Raw genomic sequence first — 26,487 nt, forward strand, 5'->3', positions numbered from 1 at the left:
TTGTTGTTAATCCAGCCGCCGTGTCAGATATCAAAAAGGCTTTACGGTGAAAGCAAACCATGCGATTATCTGAGGACAGCGCCCAGCACACAAATGCATAACAAATCATTTTCAACCAGGGAGTTGCGACACGAAAGTCAGAAATAGCGATATAATATATGCCTTACCTTTGAAGATCTTCTGTTGGCACTCCAAAAGGTCCCAGTTACATTACAAATGGTCCTTTTGTTCGATAAAGTCCTTCTTTATATCCATAAAAACTCAGTTTAGCTGGCGCGCTTCATCAATAATCCACTCGGTTTCCTTCCTTCAAAATGCATACAAAATTAATCCCAAACGTTACCAATAAACTTATCCAAACAAGTCAATCAACGTTTATAATCAATCCTTAGGTATCCTAATACGCAAATAAACAATACAATTTAAGACTGAGAATCATTATTGTCTTTACCGGTGAAAAATACCAAAGAACACTCTCAGTCACGCACTTGGAAACACTACAGCCAAAATGGGAGCCACCTAGTAAAAGTGCAATTTCTGGCTCATTTTTTAAAAAAACAGCCTGCAACTCTTTCTAACGAGTGTTGACATCTAGTGGAGGCCCTAGGAACTGCAATCGGGCATGATTTCGCCCTTTTATAAAAGTGCCAGCCATTGAAATCAGTGTTAGGAGGATTTCTTTTGGGGGGGAGGGGGATGGTTTGTCCTCGGGGTTTCGCCTGCCATTTCAGTTCTGTTTTACTCACAGACGTTATTTTAACAGTTTTAGAAACTTTAGAGTGTTTTCTATCCATATCTACCAATGCATATCCTAGCTTCTGGGCCTGAGTAGAAGGCAGTTTACTTTGCGCATGCTTTTCATCCGGAAGTCAAAATATCGCCCCCTATCCCTAGTAGCTACTACTGTGTCTTGTTGTTGTTGATGAAGTAGTAGGCGACTGTTTCTCCTTTATATCTGGGGTCGTATGTGATGAAACTATTCCTACAATGTCTGGAACGCTACAAAACGCTACAAAACACCAGAAATAGTTGGTGTCTTTCGGTTGGCTGTGTGAGCACGAATGTGATTTCAGCATTTCTACCGTGTTGCATGATGGGAAAAATAGTCAGACAGCGATATAATATAATAAAACAAAGTGCATCGCTTTTCCACCGCTTTGTCCGCAACTGTATTAGTAAACGTTATTAGACCCTGGTCGATATGATGTGGTATTGTCAGTAGTACAAGTGGTAACCGGTAGACAAACACCTTTGTCCTGTAATGAGTGCCCCTCTACCAACATGTACAACTCATACTTACCTGGCAAGGGAGACACCGTGATCAAGAAGGCGGTTCACCCAGGGCGAGGCTCAGCCATTGCACTCCGGCTGTGCTGACCCCTGCGAATTTCCCAAATGTGGAAATCTCGATTGCATAATTTCTGGTAGTGGTGGACTGCATTCGCGCTCTCCCCTGATCTTGATGTTAAAAATAATGTATAAGCTGGTGTTCTGAGTTATAACTCTTTGAGTTCTGTTGACAAAGAGATTTATCATCATTTACATTTTCTTCCTTATCAGATGAATGGTTATAGAATGTAGGATATATTTAAAAGCCAACTAAGGCCTCAGAGATACATTTTGTCTTCTGATAACCACAATGTGTGTGATCTGTTATTGTAGCACTGGTGATTATTTATGCCTGTCATGTCCTGATTATGTCAAGGAAAAGGCCGACTTGTGAATGGATCATTTTGCGCCCTCAGATCTAATCTGGATTGAGGTGTTTTATTCGCTAGATAATTAAGTCATTTATAGGACCGTTTGTAATTTAAGACCACAATAAACAGGCTGCCTCACATACGGTCGTGATTGGGAGTCCCATATCATCTGAAATGGAATCGGTCTATATCACCAAGGCTCATCAACTTTGTATATTGTATCCATTACCATTCCACAGATATTTCCCTGGTCAGCTATTACCATGACATCAGACATTTCCCTGGTCAACCGTTACCACGACAACAGCCATTTCCCTGGTCAACCATTACCATGACAACAGACATTTCCCTGGTCAACCATTACCATGACAACAGACATTTCCCTGGTCAACCATTACCATTCCACAGACATTTCCCTGGTCAACCATTACAATGCCACAGACATTTCCCTGGTCAACTATTCCACAGACATTTTCCTGGTCCACTTATTTCCTGATGAAGTCAGTCAAAACAGAGAAATTCTTGCCAGTATATTCCTCTATCTGTTCATAAATTACTTTTTCCAGCATCTTAGACCGCTCACTCAAAATTGATACAGGTCTGTTTTGCTGCCCTTCTTGTGGATAGGGGTCACTCTAGCATTGGCCATATACCACAAACCCCCAGAAGGGCATTATTGATATTAGAAACTGGTTACCAACTAAATTAGAACAGTAAAAATATTTGTTTTTGTCAATCTGCATTCAGGGCTCAAACCACCCAGTTTATAATTTATAATAGATCACCTGTCTGAAAAGTACTACATACTATGAGTTGCAGTAGCCTATTCAATTGGCCCAGCGTTGTCCAGGTTTGGCCGGTGTAGGCCTTCATTGTAAATAAGAATTTGTTTCTTTGGGATAGGTGGGACAGTAGCGTCCCACCTGGCCAACATCCGTTGAAATTGCAGAGCGCGAAATTCAAATTAAATTACTATAAATATTAAACTTTCATGAAATCACAAGTGCAACACATCAAAATAAAGCTTAACTTGTTGTTAATCCAGCCGCCGTGTCAGATTTCAAAAAGGCTTTACGGTGAAAGCAAACCATGCGATTATCTGAGGACAGCGCCCAGCACACAAATGCATAACAAATCATTTTCAACCAGGGAGTTGCGACACGAAAGTCAGAAATAGCGATATAATATATGCCTTACCTTTGAAGATCTTCTGTTGGCACTCCAAAAGGTCCCAGTTACATTACAAATGGTCCTTTTGTTCGATAAAGTCCTTCTTTATATCCATAAAAACTCAGTTTAGCTGGCGCGCTTCATCAATAATCCACTCGGTTTCCTTCCTTCAAAATGCATACAAAATTAATCCCAAACGTTACCAATAAACTTATCCAAACAAGTCAATCAACGTTTATAATCAATCCTTAGGTATCCTAATACGCAAATAAACAATACAATTTAAGACTGAGAATCATTATTGTCTTTACCGGTGAAAAATACCAAAGAACACTCTCAGTCACGCACTTGGAAACACTACAGCCAAAATGGGAGCCACCTAGTAAAACTGCAATTTCTGGCTCATTTAAAAAAAAAAAATGCCTGCAACTCTTTCTAACGAGTGTTGACATCTAGTGGAGGCCCTAGGAACTGCCATTGGGCATGATTTCGCCCTTTTATAAAAGTGCCAGCCATTGAAATCAGTGGTAGGAGGATTTCTTTTGGGGGGGAGGGGGATGGTTTGTCCTCGGGGTTTCGCCTGCCATTTCAGTTCTGTTTTACTCACAGACGTTATTTTAACAGTTTTAGAAACTTTAGAGTGTTTTCTATCCATATCTACCAATGCATATCCTAGCTTCTGGGCCTGAGTAGCAGGCAGTTTACGTTGCGCATGCTTTTCATCCGGAAGTCAAAATATCACCCCCTATCCCTAGTAGCTACTACTGTGTCTTGTTGTTGTTGATGAAGTAGTAGGCGACTGTTTCTCCTTTATATCTGGGGTCGTATGTGATGAAACTATTCCTACAATGTCTGGAACGCTACAAAACGCTACAAAACACCAGAAATAGTTGGTGTCTTTCGGTTGGCTGTGTGAGCACGAATGTGATTTCAGCATTTCTACCGTGTTGCATGATGGGAAAAATAGTCAGACAGCGATATAATATAATAAAACAAAGTGCATCGCTTTTCCACCGCTTTGTCCGCAACTGTATTAGTAAACGTTATTAGACCCCGGTCGATATGATGTGGTATTGTCAGTAGTACAAGTGGTAACCGTTAGACAAACACCTTTGTCCTGGAATGAGTGCCGCTCTACCAACGTGTACAACTCATACTTACCTGGCAAGGGAGACACCGTGATCAAGAAGGCGGTTCACCCAGGGCGAGGCTCAGCCATTGCACTCCGGCTGTGCTGACCCATTCGAATTTCCCTAAATGTGGAAATCTCGATTGCATAATTTCTGGTAGTGGGGCCTGCGTTCGCGCTCTCCCCTGATCTTGATGTTAAAAATAATGTATAAGCTGGTATTCTGAGTTATAACTCTTTGAGTTCTGTTGACAAAGAGATTTATCATCATTTACATTTTCTTCCTTATCAGATGAATGGTTATAGAATGTAGGATATATTTAAAAGCCAACTAAGGCCTCAGAGATACATTTTGTCTTCTGATAACCACAATGTGTGTGATCTGTTATTGTAGCACTGGTGATTATTTATGCCTGTCATGTCCTGATTATGTCAAGGAAAAGGCCTACTTGTAAATGGATCATTTTGCGCCCTCAGATCTAATCTGGATTGAGGTGTTTTATTCGCTAGATAATTAAGTCATTTATAGGACCGTTTGTAATTTAAGACCACAATAAACAGGCTGCCTCACATACGGTCGTGATTGGGAGTCCCATATCATCTGAAATGGAATCGGTCTATATCACCAAGGCTCATCAACTTTGTATATTGTATCCATTACCATTCCACAGATATTTCCCTGGTCAGCTATTACCATGACATCAGACATTTCCCTGGTCAACCGTTACCACGACAACAGCCATTTCCCTGGTCAACCATTACCATGACAACAGACATTTCCCTGGTCAACCATTACCATGACAACAGACATTTCCCTGGTCAACCATTACCATTCCACAGACATTTCCCTGGTCAACCATTACAATGCCACAGACATTTCCCTGGTCAACTATTCCACAGATATTTTCCTGGTCCACTTATTTCCTGATGAAGTCAGTCAAAACAGAGAAATTCTTGCCAGTATATTCCTCTATCTGTTCATAAATTACTTTTTCCAGCATCTTAGACCGCTTACTCAAAATTGATACAGGTCTGTTTTGCTGCCCTTCTTGTGGATAGGGGTCACTCTAGCATTGGCCATATACCACAAACCCCCAGAAGGGCATTATTGATATTAGAAACTGGTTACCAACTAAATTAGAACAGTAAAAATATTTGTTTTTGTCAATCTGCATTCAGGGCTCAAACCACCCAGTTTATAATTTATAATAGATCACCTGTCTGAAAAGTACTACATACTATGAGTTGCAGTAGCCTATTCAATTGGCCCAGCGTTGTCCAGGTTTGGCCGGTGTAGGCCTTCATTGTAAATAAGAATTTGTTTCTTTGGGATAGGTGGGACAGTAGCGTCCCACCTGGCCAACATCCGGTGAAATTGCAGAGCGCGAAATTCAAATTAAATTACTATAAATATTAAACTTTCATGAAATCACAAGTGCAACACATCAAAATAAAGCTTAAATTGTTGTTAATCCAGCCGCCGTGTCAGATTTCAAAAAGGCTTTACGGTGAAAGCAAACCATGCGATTATCTGAGGACAGCGCCCAGCACACAAATGCATAACAAATCGTTTTCAACCAGGGAGTTGCGACACGAAAGTCAGAAATAGCGATATAATATATGCCTTACCTTTGAAGATCTTCTGTTGGCACTCCAAAAGGTCCCAGTTACATTACAAATGGTCCTTTTGTTCGATAAAGTCCTTCTTTATATCCATAAAAACTCAGTTTAGCTGGCGCGCTTCATCAATAATCCACTCGGTTTCCTTCCTTCAAAATGCATACAAAATGAATCCCAAACGTTACCAATAAACTTATCCAAACAAGTCAATCAACGTTTATAATCAATCCTTAGGTATCCTAATACGCAAATAAACAATACAATTTAAGACTGAGAATCATTATTGTCTTTACCGGTGAAAAATACCAAAGAACACTCTCAGTCACGCACTTGGAAACACTACAGCCAAAATGGGAGCCACCTAGTAAAACTGCAATTTCTGGCTCATTTAAAAAAAAAAACAGCCTGCAACTCTTTCTAACGAGTGTTGACATCTAGTGGAGGCCCTAGGAACTGCAATCGGGCATGATTTCGCCCTTTTATAAAAGTGCCAGCCATTGAAATCAGTGGTAGGAGGATTTCTTTTGGGGGGGAGGGGGATGGTTTGTCCTCGGGGTTTCGCCTGCCATTTCAGTTCTGTTTTACTCACAGACGTTATTTTAACAGTTTTAGAAACTTTAGAGTGTTTTCTATCCATATCTACCAATGCATATCCTAGCTTCTGGGCCTGAGTAGCAGGCAGTTTACTTTGCGCATGCTTTTCATCCGGATGTCAAAATATCGCCCCCTATCCCTAGTAGCTACTACTGTGTCTTGTTGTTGTTGATGAAGTAGTAGGCGACTGTTTCTCCTTTATATCTGGGGTCGTATGTGATGAAACTATTCCTACAATGTCTGGAACGCTACAATACGCTACAAAACACCAGAAATAGTTGGTGTCTTTCGGTTGGCTGTGTGAGCACGAATGTGATTTCAGCATTTCTACCGTGTTGCATGATGGGAAAAATAGTCAGACAGCGATATAATATAATAAAACAAAGTGCATCGCTTTTCCACCGCTTTGTCCGCAACTGTATTAGTAAACGTTATTAGACCCTGGTCGATATGATGTGGTATTGTCAGTAGTACAAGTGGTAACCGTTAGACAAACACCTTTGTCCTGGAATGAGTGCCCCTCTACCAACGTGTACAACTCATACTTACCTGGCAAGAGAGACACCGTGATCAAGAAAGCGGTTCACCCAGGACGAGGCTCAGCCATTGCACTCCGGCTGTGCTGACCCCTGCGAATTTCCCAAATGTGGAAATCTCGATTGCATAATTTCTGGTAGTGGGGGACTGTGTTCGCGCTCTCCCCTGATCTTGATGTTAAAAATAATGTATAAGCTGTTATTCTGAGTTATAACTCTTTGAGTTCTGTTGACAAAGAGATTTATCATCATTTACATTTTCTTCCTTATCAGATGAATGGTTATAATGTAGGATATATTTAAAAGCCAACTAAGGCCTCAGAGATACATTTTGTCTTCTGATAACCACAATGTGTGTGATCTGTTATTGTAGCACTGGTGATTATTTATGCCTGTCATGTCCTGATTATGTCAAGGAAAAGGCCTACTTGTGAATGGATCATTTTGCGCCCTCAGATCTAATCTGGATTGAGGTGTTTTATTTGCTAGATAATTAAGTCATTTATAGGACCGTTTGTAATTTAAGACCACAATAAACAGGCTGCCTCACATACGGTCGTGATTGGGAGTCCCATATCATCTGAAATGGAATCGGTCTATATCACCAAGGCTCATCAACTTTGTATATTGTATCCATTACCATTCCACAGATATTTCCCTGGTCAGCTATTACCATGACAACAGACATTTCCCTGGTCAACCGTTACCACGACAACAGCCATTTCCCTGGTCAACCATTACCATGACAACAGACATTTCCCTGGTCAACCATTACCATGACAACAGACATTTCCCTGGTCAACCATTACCATGACAACAGACAATTTCCCTGGTCAACCATTACCATGACAACAGACATTTCCCTGGTCAACCATTACCATGCCACAGACATTTCCCTGGTCAACTATTACCATGACAACAGACATTTCCCTGGTTAACTGTTACCATGACAACAGACATTTCCCTGCTCAATCATTCCCATTCCACAGACATTTCCCTGGTCATCCATTACCATGACAACAGACATTTCCCTGGTCAACCATTACAATGCCACAGACATTTCCCTGGTCAGCCGTTACCACTCCACAGACATTTCCCTGGTCAACCATTACATGACAACAGACATTTCCCTGGTCAACCATTACCATTCCACAGACATTTCCCTGGTCAACCATTACAATGCCACAGACATTTCCCTGGTCAACTATTCCACAGACATTTTCCTGGTCCACTTATTTCCTGATGAAGTCAGTCAAAACAGAGAAATTCTTGCCAGTATATTCCTCTATCTGTTCATAAATTACTTTTTCCAGCATCTTAGACCGCTCACTCAAAATTGATACAGGTCTGTTTTGCTGCCCTTCATGTGGATAGGGGTCACTCTAGTATTGGCCATATACCACAAACCCCCAGAAGGGCATTATTGATATTAGAAACTGGTTACCAACTAAATTAGAACAGTAAAAATATTTGTTTTTGTCAATCTGCATTCAGGGCTCAAACCACCCAGTTTATAATTTATAATAGATCACCTGTCTGAAAAGTACTACATACTATGAGTTGCAGTAGCCTATTCAATTGGCCCAGCGTTGTCCAGGTTTGGCCGGTGTAGGCCTTCATTGTAAATAAGAATTTGTTTCTTTGGGATAGGTGGGACAGTAGCGTCCCACCTGGCCAACATCCGGTGAAATTGCAGAGCGCGAAATTCAAATTAAATTACTATAAATATTAAACTTTCATGAAATCACAAGTGCAACACATCAAAATAAAGCTTAACTTGTTGTTAATCCAGCCGCCGTGTCAGATTTCAAAAAGGCTTTACGGTGAAAGCAAACCATGCGATTATCTGAGGACAGCGCCCAGCACACAAATGCATAACAAATCATTTTCAACCAGGGAGTTGCGACACGAAAGTCAGAAATAGCGATATAATATATGCCTTACCTTTGAAGATCTTCTGTTGGCACTCCAAAAGGTCCCAGTTACATTACAAATGGTCCTTTTGTTCGATAAAGTCCTTCTTTATATCCATAAAAACTCAGTTTAGCTGGCGCGCTTCATCAATAATCCACTCGGTTTCCTTCCTTCAAAATGCATACAAAATGAATCCCAAACGTTACCAATAAACTTATCCAAACAAGTCAATCAACGTTTATAATCAATCCTTAGGTATCCTAATACGCAAAAAAACAATACAATTTAAGACTGAGAATCATTATTGTCTTTACCGGTGAAAAATACCAAAGAACACTCTCAGTCACGCACTTGGAAACACTACAGCCAAAATGGGAGCCACCTAGTAAAACTGCAATTTCTGGCTCATTTAAAAAAAAAACAGCCTGCAACTCTTTCTAACGAGTGTTGACATCTAGTGGAGGCCCTAGGAACTGCAATCGGGCATGATTTCGCCCTTTTATAAAAGTGCCAGCTTTTGAAATCAGTGGTAGGAGGATTTCTTTTGGGGGGGAGGGGGATGGTTTGTCCTCGGGGTTTCGCCTGCCATTTCAGTTCTGTTTTACTCACAGACGTTATTTTAACAGTTTTAGAAACTTTAGAGTGTTTTCTATCCATATCTACCAATGCATATCCTAGCTTCTGGGCCTGAGTAGCAGGCAGTTTACTTTGCGCATGCTTTTCATCCGGAAGTCAAAATATCGCCCCCTATCCCTAGCAGCTACTACTGTGTCTTGTTGTTGTTGATGAAGTAGTAGGCGACTGTTTCTCCTTTATATCTGGGGTCGTATGTGATGAAACTATTCCTACAATGTCTGGAACGCTACAAAACGCTACAAAACACCAGAAATAGTTGGTGTCTTTCGGTTGGCTGTGTGAGCACGAATGTGATTTCAGCATTTCTACCGTGTTGCATGATGGGAAAAATAGTCAGACAGCGATATAATATAATAAAACAAAGTGCATCGCTTTTCCACCGCTTTGTCCGCAACTGTATTAGTAAACGTTATTAGACCCTGGTCGATATGATGTGGTATTGTCAGTAGTACAAGTGGTAACCGTTAGACAAACACCTTTGTCCTGGAATGAGTGCCCCTCTACCAACGTGTACAACTGATACTTACCTGGCAAGGGAGACACCGTGATCAAGAAGGCGGTTCACCCAGGGCGAGGCTCAGCCATTGCACTCCGGCTGTGCTGACCCCTGCGAATTTCCCAAATGTGGAAATCTCGATTGCATAATTTCTGGTAGTGGGGGACTGCGTTCGTGCTCTCCCCTGATCTTGATGTTAAAAATAATGTATAAGCTGTTATTCTGAGTTATAACTCTTTGAGTTCTGTTGACAAAGAGATTTATCATCATTTACATTTTCTTCCTTATCAGATGAATGGTTATAGAATGTAGGATATATTTAAAAGCCAACTAAGGCCTCAGAGATACATTTTGTCTTCTGATAACCACAATGTGTGTGATCTGTTATTGTAGCACTGGTGATTATTTATGCCTGTCATGTCCTGATTATGTCAAGGAAAAGGCCTACTTGTGAATGGATCATTTTGCGCCCTCAGATCTAATCTGGATTGAGGTGTTTTATTCGCTAGATAATTAAGTCATTTATAGGACCGTTTGTAATTTAAGACCACAATAAACAGGCTGCCTCACATACGGTCGTGATTGGGAGTCCCATATCATCTGAAATGGAATCGGTCTATATCACCAAGGCTCATCAACTTTGTATATTGTATCCATTACCATTCCACAGATATTTCCCTGGTCAGCTATTACCATGACATCAGACATTTCCCTGGTCAACCGTTACCACGACAACAGCCATTTCCCTGGTCAACCATTACCATGACAACAGACATTTCCCTGGTCAACCATTACCATGACAACAGACATTTCCCTGGTCAACCATTACCATTCCACAGACATTTCCCTGGTCAACCATTACAATGCCACAGACATTTCCCTGGTCAACTATTCCACAGACATTTTCCTGGTCCACTTATTTCCTGATGAAGTCAGTCAAAACAGAGAAATTCTTGCCAGTATATTCCTCTATCTGTTCATAAATTACTTTTTCCAGCATCTTAGACCGCTCACTCAAAATTGATACAGGTCTGTTTTGCTGCCCTTCTTGTGGATAGGGGTCACTCTAGTATTGGCCATATACCACAAACCCCCAGAAGGGCATTATTGATATTAGAAACTGGTTACCAACTAAATTAGAACAGTAAAAATATTTGTTTTTGTCAATCTGCATTCAGGGCTCAAACCACCCAGTTTATAATTTATAATAGATCACCTGTCTGAAAAGTACTACATACTATGAGTTGCAGTAGCCTATTCAATTGGCCCAGCGTTGTCCAGGTTTGGCCGGTGTAGGCCTTCATTGTAAATAAGAATTTGTTTCTTTGGGATAGGTGGGACAGTAGCGTCCCACCTGGCCAACATCCGGTGAAATTGCAGAGCGCGAAATTCAAATTAAATTACTATAAATATTAAACTTTCATGAAATCACAAGTGCAACACATCAAAATAAAGCTTAACTTGTTGTTAATCCAGCCGCCGTGTCAGATTTCAAAAAGGCTTTACGGTGAAAGCAAACCATGCGATTATCTGAGGACAGCGCCCAGCACACAAATGCATAACAAATCATTTTCAACCAGGGAGTTGCGACACGAAAGTCAGAAATAGCGATATAATATATGCCTTACCTTTGAAGATCTTCTGTTGGCACTCCAAAAGGTCCCAGTTACATTACAAATGGTCCTTTTGTTCGATAAAGTCCTTCTTTATATCCATAAAAACTCAGTTTAGCTGGCGCGCTTCATCAATAATCCACTCGGTTTCCTTCCTTCAAAATGCATACAAAATTAATCCCAAACGTTACCAATAAACTTATCCAAACAAGTCAATCAACGTTTATAATCAATCCTTAGGTATCCTAATACGCAAAAAAACAATACAATTTAAGACTGAGAATCATTATTGTCTTTACCGGTGAAAAATACCAAAGAACACTCTCAGTCACGCACTTGGAAACACTACAGCCAAAATGGGAGCCACCTAGTAAAACTGCAATTTCTGGCTCATTTAAAAAAAAAACAGCCTGCAACTCTTTCTAACGAGTGTTGACATCTAGTGGAGGCCCTAGGAACTGCAATCGGGCATGATTTCGCCCTTTTATAAAAGTGCCAGCTTTTGAAATCAGTGGTAGGAGGATTTCTTTTGGGGGGGAGGGGGATGGTTTGTCCTCGGGGTTTCGCCTGCCATTTCAGTTCTGTTTTACTCACAGACGTTATTTTAACAGTTTTAGAAACTTTAGAGTGTTTTCTATCCATATCTACCAATGCATATCCTAGCTTCTGGGCCTGAGTAGCAGGCAGTTTACTTTGCGCATGCTTTTCATCCGGAAGTCAAAATATCGCCCCCTATCCCTAGTAGCTACTACTGTGTCTTGTTGTTGTTGATGAAGTAGTAGGCGACTGTTTCTCCTTTATATCTGGGGTCGTATGTGATGAAACTATTCCTACAATGTCTGGAACGCTACAAAACGCTACAAAACACCAGAAATAGTTGGTGTCTTTCGGTTGGCTGTGTGAGCACGAATGTGATTTCAGCATTTCTACCGTGTTGCATGATGGGAAAAATAGTCAGACAGCGATATAATATAATAAAACAAAGTGCATCGCTTTTCCACCGCTTTGTCCGCAACTGTATTAGTAAACGTTATTAGACCCTGGTCGATATGATGTGGTATTGTCAGTAGTACAAGTGGTAACCGTTAGACAAACACCTTTGTCCTGGAATGAGTGCCCCTCTACCAACGTGTACAACTCATACTTACCTGGCAAGGGAGACACCGTGATCAAGAAGGCGGTTCACCCAGGGCGAGGCTCAGCCATTGCACTCCGGCTGTGCTGACCCCTGCGAATTTCCCAAATGTGGAAATCTCGATTGCATAATTTCTGGTAGTAGGGGACTGCGTTCGCGCTCACCCCTGATTTTGATGTTAAAAATAATGTATAAGCTGGTATTCTGAGTTATAACTCTTTGAGTTGTGTTGACAAAGAGATTTATCATCATTTACATTTTCTTCCTTATCAGATGAATGGTTATAGAATGTAGGATATATTTAAAAGCCAACTAAGGCCTCAGAGATACATTTTGTCTTCTGATAACCACAATGTGTGTGATCTGTTATTGTAGCACTGGTGATTATTTATGCCTGTCATGTCCTGATTATGTCAAGGAAAAGGCCTACTTGTGAATGGATCATTTTGCGCCCTCAGATCTAATCTGGATTGAGGTGTTTTATTCGCTAGATAATTAAGTCATTTATAGGACCGTTTGTAATTTAAGACCACAATAAACAGGCTGCCTCACATACGGTCGTGATTGGGAGTCCCATATCATCTGAAATGGAATCGGTCTATATCACCAAGGCTCATCAACTTTGTATATTGTATCCATTACCATTCCACAGATATTTCCCTGGTCAGCTATTACCATGACATCAGACATTTCCCTGGTCAACCGTTACCACGACAACAGCCATTTCCCTGGTCAACCATTACCATGACAACAGACATTTCCCTGGTCAACCATTACCATGACAACAGACATTTCCCTGGTCAACCATTACCATTCCACAGACATTTCCCTGGTCAACCATTACAATGCCACAGACATTTCCCTGGTCAACTATTCCACAGACATTTTCCTGGTCCACTTATTTCCTGATGAAGTCAGTCAAAACAGAGAAATTCTTGCCAGTATATTCCTCTATCTGTTCATAAATTACTTTTTCCAGCATCTTAGACCGCTCACTCAAAATTGATACAGGTCTGTTTTGCTGCCCTTCTTGTGGATAGGGGTCACTCTAGTATTGGCCATATACCACAAACCCCCAGAAGGGCATTATTGATATTAGAAACTGGTTACCAACTAAATTAGAACAGTAAAAATATTTGTTTTTGTCAATCTGCATTCAGGGCTCAAACCACCCAGTTTATAATTTATAATAGATCACCTGTCTGAAAAGTACTACATACTATGAGTTGCAGTAGCCTATTCAATTGGCCCAGCGTTGTCCAGGTTTGGCCGGTGTAGGCCTTCATTGTAAATAAGAATTTGTTTCTTTGGGATAGGTGGGACAGTAGCGTCCCACCTGGCCAACATCCGGTGAAATTGCAGAGCGCGGAATTCAAATTAAATTACTATAAATATTAAACATTCATGAAATCACAAGTGCAACACATCAAAATAAAGCTTAACTTGTTGTTAATCCAGCCGCCGTGTCAGATTTCAAAAAGGCTTTACGGTGAAAGCAAACCATGCGATTATCTGAGGACAGCGCCCAGCACACAAATGCATAACAAATCATTTTCAACCAGGGAGTTGCGACACGAAAGTCAGAAATAGCGATATAATATATGCCTTACCTTTGAAGATCTTCTGTTGGCACTCCAAAAGGTCCCAGTTACATTACAAATGGTCCTTTTGTTCGATAAAGTCCTTCTTTATATCCATAAAAACTCAGTTTAGCTGGCGCGCTTCATCAATAATCCACTCGGTTTCCTTCCTTCAAAATGCATACAAAATTAATCCCAAACGTTACCAATAAACTTATCCAAACAAGTCAATCAACGTTTATAATCAATCCTTAGGTATCCTAATACGCAAATAAACAATACAATTTAAGACTGAGAATCATTATTGTCTTTACCGGTGAAAAATACCAAAGAACACTCTCAGTCACGCACTTGGAAACACTACAGCCAAAATGGGAGCCACCTAGTAAAACTGCAATTTCTGGCTCATTTAAAAAAAAAACAGCCTGCAACTCTTTCTAACGAGTGTTGACATCTAGTGGAGGCCCTAGGAACTGCAATCGGGCATGATTTCGCCCTTTTATAAAAGTGCCAGCCATTGAAATCAGTGGTAGGAGGATTTCTTTTGGGGGGGAGGGGGATGGTTTGTCCTCGGGGTTTCGCCTGCCATTTCAGTTCTGTTTTACTCACAGACGTTATTTTAACAGTTTTAGAAACTTTAGAGTGTTTTCTATCCATATCTACCAATGCATATCCTAGCTTCTGGGCCTGAGTAGCAGGCAGTTTACTTTGCGCATGCTTTTCATCCGGAAGTCAAAATATCACCCCCTATCCCTAGTAGCTACTACTGTGTCTTGTTGTTGTTGATGAAGTAGTAGGCGACTGTTTCTCCTTTATATCTGGGGTCGTATGTGATGAAACTATTCCTACAATGTCTGGAACGCTACAAAACGCTACAAAACACCAGAAATAGTTGGTGTCTTTCGGTTGGCTGTGTGAGCACGAATGTGATTTCAGCATTTCTACCGTGTTGCATGATGGGAAAAATAGTCAGACAGCGATATAATATAATAAAACAAAGTGCATCGCTTTTCCACCGCTTTGTCCGCAACTGTATTAGTAAACGTTATTAGACCCTGGTCGATATGATGTGGTATTGTCAGTAGTACAAGTGGTAACCGTTAGACAAACACCTTTGTCCTGGAATGAGTGCCCCTCTACCAACGTGTACAACTCATACTTACCTGGCAAGGGAGACACCGTGATCAAGAAGGCGGTTCACCCAGGGCGAGGCTCAGCCATTGCACTCCGGCTGTGCTGACCCCTGCGAATTTCCCAAATGTGGAAATCTCGATTGCATAATTTCTGGTAGTGGGGGACTGCGTTCGCGCTCTCCCCTGATCTTGATGTTAAAAATAATGTATAAGCTGGTATTCTGAGTTATAACTCTTTGAGTTCTGTTGACAAAGAGATTTATCATCATTTACATTTTCTTCCTTATCAGATGAATGGTTATAGAATGTAGGATATATTTAAAAGCCAACTAAGGCCTCAGAGATACATTTTGTCTTCTGATAACCACAATGTGTGTGATCTGTTATTGTAGCACTGGTGATTATTTATGCCTGTCATGTCCTGATTATGTCAAGGAAAAGGCCTACTTGTGAATGGATCATTTTGCGCCCTCAGATCTAATCTGGATTGAGGTGTTTTATTCGCTAGATAATTAAGTCATTTATAGGACCGTTTGTAATTTAAGACCACAATAAACAGGCTGCCTCACATACGGTCGTGATTGGGAGTCCCATATCATCTGAAATGGAATCGGTCTATATCACCAAGGCTCATCAACTTTGTATATTGTATCCATTACCATTCCACAGATATTTCCCTGGTCAGCTATTACCATGACAACAGACATTTCCCTGGTCAACCGTTACCACGACAACAGCCATTTCCCTGGTCAACCATTACCATGACAACAGACATTTCCCTGGTCAACCATTACCATGACAACAGACATTTCCCTGGTCAACCATTACCATTCCACAGACATTTCCCTGGTCAACCATTACCATGCCACAGACATTTCCCTGGTCAACTATTACCATGACAACAGACATTTCCCTGGTTAACTGTTACCATGACAACAGACATTTCCCTGCTCAATCATTCCCATTCCACAGACATTTCCCTGGTCATCCATTACCATGACAACAGACATTTCCCTGGTCAACCATTACCATGCCAACAGACATTTCCCTGGTCAACCATTACCATGACAACAGACATTTCCCTGGTCAACCATTACCATTCCACAGACATTTCCCTGGTCAACCATTACAATGCCACAGACATTTCCCTGGTCAACTATTCCACAGACATTTTCCTGGTCCACTTATTTCCTGATGAAGTCAGTCAAAACAGAGAAATTCTTGCCAGTATATTCCTCTATCTGTTCATAAATTACTTTTTCCAGCATCTTAGACCGCTCACTCAAAATTGATACAGGTCTGTTTTGCTGCCCTTCTTGTGGATAGGGGTCACTCTAGCATTGGCCATATACCACAAACCCCCAGAAGGGCATTATTGATATTAGAAACTGGTTACCAACTAAATTAGAACAGTAAAAATATTTGTTTTTGTCAATCTGCATTCAGGGCTCAAACCACCCAGTTTATAATTTATAATAGATCACCTGTCTGAAAAGTATGAGTTGCAGTAGCCTATTCAATTGGCCCAGCGTTGTCCAGGTTTGGCCGGTGTAGGCCTTCATTGTAAATAAGAATTTGTTTCTTTGGGATAGGTGGGACAGTATCGTCCCACCTGGCCAACATCCGGTTGAAATTGCAGAGCGCGAAATTCAAATTAAATTACTATAAATATTAAACTTTCATGAAATCACAAGTGCAACACATCAAAATAAAGCTTAACTTGTTGTTAATCCAGCCGCCGTGTCAGATTTCAAAAAGGCTTTACGGTGAAAGCAAACCATGCGATTATCTGAGGACAGCGCCCAGCACACAAATGCATAACAAATCATTTTCAACCAGGGAGTTGCGACACGAAAGTCAGAAATAGCGATATAATATATGCCTTACCTTTGAAGATCTTCTGTTGGCACTCCAAAAGGTCCCAGTTACATTACAAATGGTCCTTTTGTTCGATAAAGTCCTTCTTTATATCCATAAAAACTCAGTTTAGCTGGCGCGCTTCATCAATAATCCACTCGGTTTCCTTCCTTCAAAATGCATACAAAATGAATCCCAAACATTACCAATAAACTTATCCAAACAAGTCAATCAACGTTTATAATCAATCCTTAGGTATCCTAATACGCAAATAAACAATACAATTTAAGACTGAGAATCATTATTGTCTTTACCGTTGAAAAATACCAAAGAACACTCTCAGTCACGCACTTGGAAACACTACAGCCAAAATGGGAGCCACCTAGTAAAACTGCAATTTCTGGCTCATTTTAAAAAAAAAACAGCCTGCAACTCTTTCTAACGACTGTTGATATCTAGTGGAAGCCCTAGGAACTGCAATCGGGCACGATTTCGCCCTTTTATAAAAGTGCCAGCCATTGAAATCAGTGGTAGGAGGATTTCTTTTGGGGGGGAGGGGGATGGTTTGTCCTCGGGGTTTCGCCTGCCATTTCAGTTCTGTTTTACTCACAGACGTTATTTTAACAGTTTTAGAAACTTTAGAGTGTTTTCTATCCATATCTACCAATGCATATCCTAGCTTCTGGGCCTGAGTAGCAGGCAGTTTACTTTGCGCATGCTTTTCATCCGGAAGTCAAAATATCGCCCCCTATCCCTAGTAGCTACTACTGTGTCTTGTTGTTGTTGATGAAGTAGTAGGCGACTGTTTCTCCTTTATATCTGGGGTCGTATGTGATGAAACTATTCCTACAATGTCTGGAACGCTACAAAACACCAGAAATAGTTGGTGTCTTTCGGTTGGCTGTGTGAGCACGAATGTGATTTCAGCATTTCTACCGTGTTGCATGATGGGAAAAATAGTCAGACAGCGATATAATATAATAAAACAAAGTGCATCGCTTTTCCACCGCTTTGTCCGCAACTGTATTAGTAAACGTTATTAGACCCTGGTCGATATGATGTGGTATTGTCAGTAGTACAAGTGGTAACCGTTAGACAAACACCTTTGTCCTGGAATGAGTGCCCCTCTACCAACGTGTACAACTCATACTTACCTGGCAAGGGAGACACCGTGATCAAGAAGGCGGTTCACCCAGGGCGAGGCTCAGCCATTGCACTCCGGCTGTGCTGACCCCTGCGAATTTCCCAAATGTGGAAATCTCGATTGCATAATTTCTGGTAGTGGGGGACTGCGTTCGCGCTCTCCCCTGATCTTGATGTTAAAAATAATGTATAAGCTGGTGTTCCGAGTTATAACTCTTTCAGTTCTGTTGACAAAGAGATTTATCATCATTTACATTTTCTTCCTTATCAGATGAATGGTTATAGAATGTAGGATATATTTAAAAGCCAACTAAGGCCTCAGAGATACATTTTGTCTTCTGATAACCACAATGTGTGTGATCTGTTATTGTAGCACTGGTGATTATTTATGCCTGTCATGTCCTGATTATGTCAAGGAAAAGGCCTACTTGTGAATGGATCATTTTGCGCCCTCAGATCTAATCTGGATTGAGGTGTTTTATTCGCTAGATAATTAAGTCATTTATAGGACCGTTTGTAATTTAAGACCACAATAAACAGGCTGCCTCACATACGGTCGTGATTGGGAGTCCCATATCATCTGAAATGGAATCGGTCTATATCACCAAGGCTCATCAACCATGTATATTGTATCCATTACCATTCCACAGACATTTCCCTGGTCAGCTATTACCATGACAACAGACATTTCCCTGGTCAACCGTTACCATGACAACAGCCATTTCCCTGGTCAACCATTACCATGACAACAGACATTTCCCTGGTCAACCATTACCATGACAACAGACATTTCCCTGGTCAACCATTACCATTCCACAGACATTTCCCTGGTCAACCATTACCATGCCACAGACATTTCCCTGGTCAACTATTACCATGACAACAGACATTTCCCTGGTTAACTGTTACCATGACAACAGACATTTCCCTGCTCAATCATTCCCATTCCACAGACATTTCCCTGGTCATCCATTACCATGACAACAGACATTTCCCTGGTCAACCATTACAATGCCACAGACATTTCCCTGGTCAAACATTACCATGACAACAGACATTTCCCTGGTCAACCATTACCATTCCACAGACATTTCCCTGGTCAACCATTACAATGCCACAGACATTTCCCTGGTCAACTATTCCACAGACATTTTCCTGGTCCACTTATTTCCTGATGAAGTCAGTCAAAACAGAGAAATTCTTGCCAGTATATTCCTCTATCTGTTCATAAATTACTTTTTCCAGCATCTTAGACCGCTCACTCAAAATTGATACAGGTCTGTTTTGCTGCCCTTCTTGTGGATAGGGGTCACTCTAGCATTGGCCATATACCACAAACCCCCAGAAGGGCATTATTGATATTAGAAACTGGTTACCAACTAAATTAGAACAGTAAAAATATTTGTTTTTGTCAATCTGCATTCAGGGCTCAAACCACCCAGTTTATAATTTATAATAGATCACCTGTCTGAAAAGTATGAGTTGCAGTAGCCTATTCAATTGGCCCAGCGTTGTCCAGGTTTGGCCGGTGTAGGCCTTCATTGTAAATAAGAATTTGTTTCTTTGGGATAGGTGGGACAGTATCGTCCCACCTGGCCAACATCCGGTTGAAATTGCAGAGCGCGAAATTCAAATTAAATTACTATAAATATTAAACTTTCATGAAATCACAAGTGCAACACATCAAAATAAAGCTTAACTTGTTGTTAATCCAGCCGCCGTGTCAGATTTCAAAAAGGCTTTACGGTGAAAGCAAACCATGCGATTATCTGAGGACAGCGCCCAGCACACAAATGCATAACAAATCATTTTCAACCAGGGAGTTGCGACACGAAAGTCAGAAATAGCGATATAATATATGCCTTACCTTTGAAGATCTTCTGTTGGCACTCCAAAAGGTCCCAGTTACATTACAAATGGTCCTTTTGTTCGATAAAGTCCTTCTTTATATCCATAAAAACTCAGTTTAGCTGGCGCGCTTCATCAATAATCCACTCGGTTTCCTTCCTTCAAAATGCATACAAAATGAATCCCAAACATTACCAATAAACTTATCCAAACAAGTCAATCAACGTTTATAATCAATCCTTAGGTATCCTAATACGCAAATAAACAATACAATTTAAGACTGAGAATCATTATTGTCTTTACCGTTGAAAAATACCAAAGAACACTCTCAGTCACGCACTTGGAAACACTACAGCCAAAATGGGAGCCACCTAGTAAAACTGCAATTTCTGGCTCATTTTTAAAAAAAAACAGCCTGCAACTCTTTCTAACGACTGTTGATATCTAGTGGAAGCCCTAGGAACTGCAATCGGGCACGATTTCGCCCTTTTATAAAAGTGCCAGCCATTGAAATCAGTGGTAGGAGGATTTCTTTTGGGGGGGGAGGGGGATGGTTTGTCCTCGGGGTTTCGCCTGCCATTTCAGTTCTGTTTTACTCACAGACGTTATTTTAACAGTTTTAGAAACTTTAGAGTGTTTTCTATCCATATCTACCAATGCATATCCTAGCTTCTGGGCCTGAGTAGCAGGCAGTTTACTTTGCGCATGCTTTTCATCCGGAAGTCAAAATATCGCCCCCTATCCCTAGTAGCTACTACTGTGTCTTGTTGTTGTTGATGAAGTAGTAGGCGACTGTTTCTCCTTTATATCTGGGGTCGTATGTGATGAAACTATTCCTACAATGTCTGGAACGCTACAAAACACCAGAAATAGTTGGTGTCTTTCGGTTGGCTGTGTGAGCACGAATGTGATTTCAGCATTTCTACCGTGTTGCATGATGGGAAAAATAGTCAGACAGCGATATAATATAATAAAACAAAGTGCATCGCTTTTCCACCGCTTTGTCCGCAAATGTATTAGTAAACGTTATTAGACCCTGGTCGATATGATGTGGTATTGTCAGTAGTACAAGTGGTAACCGTTAGACAAACACCTTTGTCCTGGAATGAGTGCCCCTCTACCAAAGTGTACAACTCATACTTACCTGGCTAGGGAGACACCGTGATCAAGAAGGCGGTTCACCCAGGGCGAGGCTCAGCCATTGCACTCCGGCTGTGCTGACCCCTGCGAATTTCCCAAATGTGGAAATCTCGATTGCATAATTTCTGGTAGTGGAGGACTGCGTTCGCGCTCTCCACTGATCTTGATGTTAAAAATAATGTATAAGCTGGTATTCCGAGTTATAACTCTTTCAGTTCTGTTGACAAAGAGATTTATCATCATTTACATTTTCTTCCTTATCAGATGAATGGTTATAGAATGTAGGATATATTTAAAAGCCAACTAAGGCCTCAGAGATACATTTTGTCTTCTGATAACCACAATGTGTGTGATCTGTTATTGTAGCACTGGTGATTATTTATGCCTGTCATGTCCTGATTATGTCAAGGAAAAGGCCTACTTGTGAATGGATCATTTTGCGCCCTCAGATCTAATCTGGATTGAGGTGTTTTATTCGCTAGATAATTAAGTCATTTATAGGATCGTTTGTAATTTAAGACCACAATAAACAGGCTGCCTCACATATGGTCGTGATTGGGAGTCCCATATCATCTGAAATGGAATCGGTCTATATCACCAAGGCTCATCAACTTTGTATATTGTATCCATTACCATTCCACAGATATTTCCCTGGTCAGCTATTACCATGACATCAGACATTTCCCTGGTCAACCGTTACCACGACAACAGCCATTTCCCTGGTCAACCATTACCATGACAACAGACATTTCCCTGGTCAACCATTACCACGACAACAGCCATTTCCCTGGTCAACCATTACCATGACAACAGACATTTCCCTGGTCAACCATTACCATGACAACAGACATTTCCCTGGTCAACCATTACCATTCCACAGACATTTCCCTGGTCAACCATTACCATGCCACAGACATTTCCCTGGTCAACTATTACCATGACAACAGACATTTCCCTGGTTAACTGTTACCATGACAACAGACATTTCCCTGCTCAATCATTCCCATTCCACAGACATTTCCCTGGTCATCCATTACCATGACAACAGACATTTCCCTGGTCAACCATTACAATGCCACAGACATTTCCCTGGTCAAACATTACCATGACAACAGACATTTCCCTGGTCAACCATTACCATTCCACAGACATTTCCCTGGTCAACCATTACAATGCCACAGACATTTCCCTGGTCAACTATTCCACAGACATTTTCCTGGTCCACTTATTTCCTGATGAAGTCAGTCAAAACAGAGAAATTCTTGCCAGTACATTCCTCTATCTGTTCATAAATTACTTTTTCCAGCATCTTAGACTGCTCACTCAAAATTGATACAGGTCTGTTTTGCTGCCCTTCTTGTGGATAGGGGTCACTCTAGCATTGGCCATATACCACAAACCCCCAGAAGGGCATTATTGATATTAGAAACTGGTTACCAACTAAATTAGAACAGTAAAAATATTCGTTTTTGTCAATCTGCATTCAGGGCTCAAACCACCCAGTTTATAATTTATAATAGATCACCTGTCTGAAAAGTACGAGTTGCAGTAGCCTATTCAATTGGCCCAGCGTTGTCCAGGTTTGGCCGGTGTAGGCCTTCATTGTAAATAAGAATTTGTTTCTTTTGGATAGGTGGGACAGTAGCGTCCCACCTGGCCAACATCCGGTGAAATTGCAGAGCGCGAAATTCAAATTAAATTACTATAAATATTAAACTTTCATGAAATCACAAGTGCAACACATCAAAATAAAGCTTAACTTGTTGTTAATCCAGCCGCCGTGTCAGATTTCAAAAAGGCTTTACGGTGAAAGCAAACCATGCGATTATCTGAGGACAGCGCCCAGCACACAAATGCATAACAAATCATTTTCAACCAGGGAGTTGCGACACGAAAGTCAGAAATAGCGATATAATATATGCCTTACCTTTGAAGATCTTCTGTTGGCACTCCAAAAGGTCCCAGTTACATTACAAATGGTCCTTTTGTTCGATAAAGTCCTTCTTTATATCCATAAAAACTCAGTTTAGCTGGCGCGCTTCATCAATAATCCACTCGGTTTCCTTCCTTCAAAATGCATACAAAATGAATCCCAAACGTTACCAATAAACTTATCCAAACAAATCAATCAACGTTTATAATCAATCCTTAGGTATCCTAATACGCAAATAAACAATACAATTTAACACTGAGAATCATTATTGTCTTTACCGGTGAAAAACACCAAAGAACACTCTCAGTCACGCACTTTGAAACACTACAGCCAAAATGGGAGCCACCTAGTAAAACTGCAATTTCTGGCTCATTTAAAAAAAAAACAGCCTGCAACTCTTTCTAACGACTGTTGACATCTAGTGGAAGCCCTAGGAACTGCAATCGGGCACGATTTCACCCTTTTATAAAAGTGCCAGCCATTGAAATCAGTGGTAGGAGGATTTCTTTTGGGGGGGAGGGGGATGGTTTGTCCTCGGGGTTTCGCCTGCAATTTCAGTTCTGTTTTACTCACAGACGTTATTTTAACAGTTTTAGAAACTTTAGAGTGTTTTCCATCCATATCTACCAATGCATATCCTAGCTTCTGGGCCTGAGTAGCAGGCAGTTTACTTTGCGCATGCTTTTCATCCGGAAGTCAAAATATCGCCCCCTATCCCTAGTAGCTACTACTGTGTCTTGTTGTTGTTGATGAAGTAGTAGGCGACTGTTTCTCCTTTATATCTGGGGTCGTATGTGATGAAACTATCTACAATGTCTGGAACGCTACAAAACACCAGAAATAGTTGGTGTCTTTCGGTTGGCTGTGTGAGCACGAATGTGATTTCAGCATTTCTACCGTGTTGCATGATGGGAAAAATAGTCAGACAGCGATATAATATAATAAAACAAAGTGCATCGCTTTTCCACCGCTTTGTCCGCAACTGTATTAGTAAACGTTATTAGACCCTGGTCGATATGATGTGGTATTGTCAGTAGTACAAGTGGTAACCGTTAGACAAACACCTTTGTCCTGGAATGAGTGCCCCTCTACCAACATGTACAACTCATACTTACCTCGCAAGGGAGACACCGTGATCAAGAAGGCGGTTCACCCAGGGCGAGGCTGAGCCATTGCACTCCGACTGTGCTGACCCCTGCGAATTTCCCAAATGTGGAAATCTCGATTGCATAATTTCTGGTAGTGGGGGACTGCGTTCGCGCTCTCCCCTGATCTTGATATTAAAAATGATGTATAAGCTGGTGTTCCGAGTTATAACTCTTTCAGTTCTGTTGACAAAGAGATTCATCATCATTTACATTTTCTTCCTTATCAGATGAATGGTTATAGAATGTAGGATATATTTAAAAGCCAACTAAGGCCTCAGAGATACATTTTGTCTTCTGATAACCACAATGTGTGTGATCTGTTATTGTAGCACTGGTGATTATTTATGCCTGTCATGTCCTGATTATGTCAAGGAAAAGGCCGACTTGTGAATGGATCATTTTGCGCCCTCAGATCTAATCTGGATTGAGGTGTTTTATTCGCTAGATAATTAAGTCATTTATAGGACCGTTTGTAATTTAAGACCACAATAAACAGGCTGCCTCACATACGGTCGTGATTGGGAGTCCCATATCATCTGAAATGGAATCGGTCTATATCACCAAGGCTCATCAACTTTGTATATTGTATCCATTACCATTCCACAGATATTTCCCTGGTCAGCTATTACCATGACATCAGACATTTCCCTGGTCAACCGTTACCACGACAACAGCCATTTCCCTGGTCAACCATTACCATGACAACAGACATTTCCCTGGTCAACCATTACCATGACAACAGACATTTCCCTGGTCAACCATTACCATTCCACAGACATTTCCCTGGTCAACCATTACAATGCCACAGACATTTCCCTGGTCAACTATTCCACAGACATTTTCCTGGTCCACTTATTTCCTGATGAAGTCAGTCAAAACAGAGAAATTCTTGCCAGTATATTCCTCTATCTGTTCATAAATTACTTTTTCCAGCATCTTAGACCGCTCACTCAAAATTGATACAGGTCTGTTTTGCTGCCCTTCTTGTGGATAGGGGTCACTCTAGTATTGGCCATATACCACAAACCCCCAGAAGGGCATTATTGATATTAGAAACTGGTTACCAACTAAATTAGAACAGTAAAAATATTTGTTTTTGTCAATCTGCATTCAGGGCTCAAACCACCCAGTTTATAATTTATAATAGATCACCTGTCTGAAAAGTACTACATACTATGAGTTGCAGTAGCCTATTCAATTGGCCCAGCGTTGTCCAGGTTTGGCCGGTGTAGGCCTTCATTGTAAATAAGAATTTGTTTCTTTGGGATAGGTGGGACAGTAGCGTCCCACCTGGCCAACATCCGGTGAAATTGCAGAGCGCGGAATTCAAATTAAATTACTATAAATATTAAACATTCATGAAATCACAAGTGCAACACATCAAAATAAAGCTTAACTTGTTGTTAATCCAGCCGCCGTGTCAGATTTCAAAAAGGCTTTACGGTGAAAGCAAACCATGCGATTATCTGAGGACAGCGCCCAGCACACAAATGCATAACAAATCATTTTCAACCAGGGAGTTGCGACACGAAAGTCAGAAATAGCGATATAATATATGCCTTACCTTTGAAGATCTTCTGTTGGCACTCCAAAAGGTCCCAGTTACATTACAAATGGTCCTTTTGTTCGATAAAGTCCTTCTTTATATCCATAAAAACTCAGTTTAGCTGGCGCGCTTCATCAATAATCCACTCGGTTTCCTTCCTTCAAAATGCATACAAAATTAATCCCAAACGTTACCAATAAACTTATCCAAACAAGTCAATCAACGTTTATAATCAATCCTTAGGTATCCTAATACGCAAATAAACAATACAATTTAAGACTGAGAATCATTATTGTCTTTACCGGTGAAAAATACCAAAGAACACTCTCAGTCACGCACTTGGAAACACTACAGCCAAAATGGGAGCCACCTAGTAAAACTGCAATTTCTGGCTCATTTAAAAAAAAAAACAGCCTGCAACTCTTTCTAACGAGTGTTGACATCTAGTGGAGGCCCTAGGAACTGCAATCGGGCATGATTTCGCCCTTTTATAAAAGTGCCAGCCATTGAAATCAGTGGTAGGAGGATTTCTTTTGGGGGGGAGGGGGATGGTTTGTCCTCGGGGTTTCGCCTGCCATTTCAGTTCTGTTTTACTCACAGACGTTATTTTAACAGT

At 40.9% G+C, this 26,487-nt stretch overlaps 9 non-coding genes across 9 annotated transcripts; all 9 read left to right on the forward strand.

Annotated features, from left to right (window-relative positions):
- The first annotated feature begins 1,292 nt into the window (after positions 1-1,292).
- On the forward strand, positions 1,293-1,456 carry LOC123732843 (U1 spliceosomal RNA). Its single transcript, XR_006763439.2, has one exon. It is a non-coding gene; the product is annotated as a U1 spliceosomal RNA (small nuclear RNA).
- Positions 1,457-4,023: 2,567 nt separating this feature from the next.
- LOC145853713 (U1 spliceosomal RNA) lies at positions 4,024-4,187 on the forward strand. Its single transcript, XR_014374612.1, has one exon. It is a non-coding gene; the product is annotated as a U1 spliceosomal RNA (small nuclear RNA).
- A 2,567-nt stretch (positions 4,188-6,754) lies between these two features.
- On the forward strand, positions 6,755-6,918 carry LOC145853707 (U1 spliceosomal RNA). Its single transcript, XR_014374606.1, has one exon. It is a non-coding gene; the product is annotated as a U1 spliceosomal RNA (small nuclear RNA).
- Positions 6,919-9,818: 2,900 nt separating this feature from the next.
- On the forward strand, positions 9,819-9,982 carry LOC123744325 (U1 spliceosomal RNA). Its single transcript, XR_006770903.2, has one exon. It is a non-coding gene; the product is annotated as a U1 spliceosomal RNA (small nuclear RNA).
- A 2,566-nt stretch (positions 9,983-12,548) lies between these two features.
- Positions 12,549-12,712, forward strand: LOC123744319 (U1 spliceosomal RNA). Its single transcript, XR_006770897.2, has one exon. It is a non-coding gene; the product is annotated as a U1 spliceosomal RNA (small nuclear RNA).
- A 2,566-nt stretch (positions 12,713-15,278) lies between these two features.
- LOC123744309 (U1 spliceosomal RNA) lies at positions 15,279-15,442 on the forward strand. The gene has a single exon (XR_006770889.2). It is a non-coding gene; the product is annotated as a U1 spliceosomal RNA (small nuclear RNA).
- A 2,817-nt stretch (positions 15,443-18,259) lies between these two features.
- LOC145853687 (U1 spliceosomal RNA) lies at positions 18,260-18,423 on the forward strand. Its single transcript, XR_014374586.1, has one exon. It is a non-coding gene; the product is annotated as a U1 spliceosomal RNA (small nuclear RNA).
- A 2,817-nt stretch (positions 18,424-21,240) lies between these two features.
- Positions 21,241-21,404, forward strand: LOC145853703 (U1 spliceosomal RNA). The gene has a single exon (XR_014374602.1). It is a non-coding gene; the product is annotated as a U1 spliceosomal RNA (small nuclear RNA).
- Positions 21,405-24,284: 2,880 nt separating this feature from the next.
- LOC145853708 (U1 spliceosomal RNA) lies at positions 24,285-24,448 on the forward strand. Its single transcript, XR_014374607.1, has one exon. It is a non-coding gene; the product is annotated as a U1 spliceosomal RNA (small nuclear RNA).
- Positions 24,449-26,487: the final 2,039 nt, after the last annotated feature.

This window comes from Salmo salar, chromosome 08 (assembly GCF_965601325.2).
Source record: "Salmo salar chromosome 08, fSalSal1, whole genome shotgun sequence".
NCBI lineage: Eukaryota > Metazoa > Chordata > Actinopteri > Salmoniformes > Salmonidae > Salmo > Salmo salar.